This window comes from Cyphomyrmex costatus, unplaced genomic scaffold (genome assembly GCF_001594065.2).
Source record: "Cyphomyrmex costatus isolate MS0001 unplaced genomic scaffold, Ccosl1.0 scaffold25, whole genome shotgun sequence".
In the NCBI taxonomy this organism is placed as follows: Eukaryota; Metazoa; Arthropoda; class Insecta; order Hymenoptera; family Formicidae; genus Cyphomyrmex; species Cyphomyrmex costatus.
Genome location: NW_017276586.1, coordinates 127,286 through 131,301, shown reverse-complemented (window position 1 = coordinate 131,301; position 4,016 = coordinate 127,286).

The following is a 4,016-nucleotide window of genomic DNA, read 5'->3' as shown; positions in this document are numbered from 1 at the left end:
TCGTGGACGACGACGACGAGGACGTCGTCGGTGAGACTCCCCAGATTGACCGGGTGCTCATGCACCACGTGCAGGTGGGCGAAGTGGAGGATTTCCTCCTACTCCTCGGTTACCTGCATGAGGAGTGGCCATAGGTCCTCGGGGGAGGGTTGCCACTGCTACCACCGATGGTGAGTATAACATTTTTAATTAATTTAATCCTCGCACCCGATGATGACTTCATCGGCGGTGGTTTTTTGTAACGACATATCCCGAGGGGGAAGCGGGGGGGACGGCTCGGAGGCCTCGGCGCGATAAGGCGGCGCGGCGGTTAGGGCGAGGGGGCGGCGGTGGCGCGATAAGGCGGGCCCCAGGGCGAGGGACCAGCGGCGGCGGCGGCCCGGCTCCCCCTCCCCCGTACCTTCCCCGCGCACCTCACCCCCCCTCATTGCCCCCTGGTCTTGAATCCTCCTAGTCTATCCACTTGTGTTCATGTACTCTCGTTTTTAATTGTTTTTTCGTCTGTCTAACATAACTCGCATCACAATCATCACAAGATATTTTGTAAACTACATTCTGATTTCAAGTTTGTTCCAATTTATCTTTACCTTTTTTAATGAAATTTTTTAGTGTATTTGGAATAGTAAAATCCAGTATACAATTAAATTAACTATTAACAACAGGTTTATCGGAATCTTTCGGAAATTATATTGACATAAGGAATAATAAAAAAACCTTTTAATGTTAATATTGTTATTATTGGAAGTATTATTAATATGGAATATACCTCTGTTACGGATAGTGGAAAAAATGAAAGGTAAAGGATATCCATTATTTAAAAAAATGTTATTGGCATTAATTAGATTATTTTGTTGGAACATCGGATGGCACAGACGAAAGATTTTATCAACAACTCCATCAATAACACCTCTTTTATGGCGGATGGTTGGAGTAAAAATTAAGGAATCTGCCGGAAAAGGTTGCTCTACGATATCCGTCGAAGATGAGACTATAATCATTTATATAATAATTAACATAGAATCGTAGAAGTCGTGCGCCCCTGTGTAGGAGGGGGGGGTGAAAGATACTTCGCGTGGAAAGTTCAACGTTTCTGAACAGGGAAAGGTGTAGAATAGTACTTCATATCATACGTGCATAGCAGAAATAATACGTTTATTTTAAAACCATGATTGTTAATAACTTTTTAACGAAGGACGAGCGACGGCTAAAACCTGTTGGAGGTTACTCAGAATCATGACCTTGACAACATATGTTAAGGTCAAAGTCATTGGAGGGGGGTCCCCTCATTGACACATTTACCTTAATAATATTATTATGTATATATATAAAAATAATGCCAAACAGTAAAGTGGGCTAATTTTGTTTATGGATTTTAATTAAACCATATGCTCTCGGAATAATATCATCGTAGTAAGTAGTTTCCGATAAGTTAAGCTGATATAGTTATGCAGGATTTTGAAATAATTGCGTTACAAAAATTACCGGTTCATTTGTCATTTTACTATCGTTATGTTGATGATGTTATTCCGCCGGCCTCATCTGAAAGCATCAATGAAATCTTGAATATTTTTAATTCGTTACATAATAATTTACAGTTTACTATGGAGGTTGGAAATGATGGTAAAATAAGTTTTCTAGATACTATGTTAATTATTATATAAATGATTATAGTCTCATCTTCGACGGATATCGTAGAGCAATCTTTTCCGGCAGATTCCTTAATTTTTACTCCAACCATCCGCCATAAAAGAGGTGTTATTGATGGAGTTGTTGATAAAATCTTTCGTCTGTGCCATCCGATGTTCCAACAAAATAATCTAATTAATGCCAATAACATTTTTTTAAATAATGGATATCCTTTACCTTTCATTTTTTCCACTATCCATAACAGAGGTATATTCCATATTAATAATACTTCCAATAATAACAATATTAATGGAGGCCCCGGCGGCGCGATAAGGCAGCGCGGCGGTTAGGGCGAGGGGGCGGCGGAGGCGGTGGTGGCGCGATAAGGCGGGCGCCAGGGCGAGGGGCCAGCGGCGCGACGGCGGCGGCCCGGCGGTCCGGCTCCCCCTCCCCCGTACCTTCCCCGCGCACCTCACCGCCACTCATTGCCCCCTGGTCCTGAATCCTCCTAGTCTATCTACTAACACATTTCAGATATTAATAAAATTCAAAATCTCCTTCGGTCATTCCTAACCACCATATCGAAATAAATGATAATTTTAAGTGGGACAATGTTGAGATACACATTGAACCTGCAGACAATAAAAGATTAATTTTGGAAATGGTGCATATAAAGAAACAGAAACATGGAATCAGCAAATAAAATAACACGGATTCATTGCCAGAAATGTATGATATACAATTTCCGAAAAATTTAAACTTGTTAATACATTTAATTGTAAACTGGATTTTTACGACCGACTGCTGCCAACCGAAGGTTGGCACAAAAAGGAGGAGTATGCGTTTCACCGAAGCGGATCGGTTGTCAGCTAAGATCTCCGTAACTACAATATATATTCATATCAACTTTTGGCTACAGACTTCTTATTGACCAAGCTTGGTTTAAAGCATATAATTGCCATGAATTTCTTTTCTATAATAAAGAAGTATTTTTGATCAACATGAGATTTGATAGGTTACAAATCAATCCTAGTGGTATGTATGTTCTCTGATTCTTCTTCTTCTTCTTTACTTAATGGCTCCCGCCTCCAAATAATAGGTAGGTCGATACGGCCAGATCACGTCACAAATGAAAAATGTATTAAAATGTCGAGCGACCGGATGATGCAATGCCCGTAGGAATGGCGTTGCTCGACCGGTATCTGGGCGCCTGCGTCTACGACGTCGTTACGTCGCAATGGCCTGGTTTACATCGTGCACTTGATACGCGTATCAAGTATTATATTCGTATCAAATTGGTACTATAAACACTTAGTACGCACGATGTAAACGCTGTCGGATTATTTTGGTACGAGCGTATCAAGCAGGAGTATCGTACTAAACTGATACGCGTATCAAATGATACAAATGGCGATGTAAACGCATGAAACACATTTGATATGCGTACCAATTCTTTCACGATGTAAACCAGGCCAGTAACGCGCGTCATGAGAGCCCGAGTCGTCGAAAGATGCAAGATGACGAGCAATCGAGACGAGCGCAACCGCGGACACGCATCGAGTAACTCTAACTCATGGCACCACGCCTCCCAATAATGGGAAGGCGATACTGCCAGATCACGTCTTTAATGAAAAATCGTACAAAAAGTATGAAAACGAACACATAGGACAAAACAATGCACGGTCAAAGTCGGCAACACTTTCAAAAACATACGGTAGAAAGTACACGACCGAAACGCGTCCGCCTCGGCCGAGTGGTTCATCAGAACTGTATGTTCTCTGATTGACTTTCGGATGAATCTAGAAACTAAATTGATTAACCAATAAGCAGGGAAGTTTAGTGACTTACAGTTACAGTCAACACACATCTAGCCTGTTCGTATTGTATGTGCTTATTTGTTTGCACTTTGTTTCGCTTTCTTAAGTGCAATCAGGATTTCGTGCAACACGAGCAGATCTATAGTTGGCGGATAATTAGAGGTATTAGAGGTTAAATTTTAGATCATATAGTATAGAAGGAGGATAGTCTCTTGAAAGTGAAGGCGAGTAGAGAGACAGAGAAAAATAGGTTAAGATCATAATTGGTAATGCGCATGACTGTAGGGAGAGAATGCGCATGCATGCGAATTATACACAGCTGTCAGCTGCAGTACATTTGATATATAAATTTAAGGTTAAGGTTAAACGGCTAATAAATTATTTTGCTAATAAACTCTACTCGTAGAACAGAACCAAACACAGTTCGCGAATAATCAACGTGCTTTCTAGCATCCACGGTGAATAAAGGCCGCAGCACACACTTTTGCATAACGCATAAACCATATACATAAAGAATTTGATTGGTCCATTGACTCATGCATAAGAAAATGGGCCAATGAAATTCCTTATGCA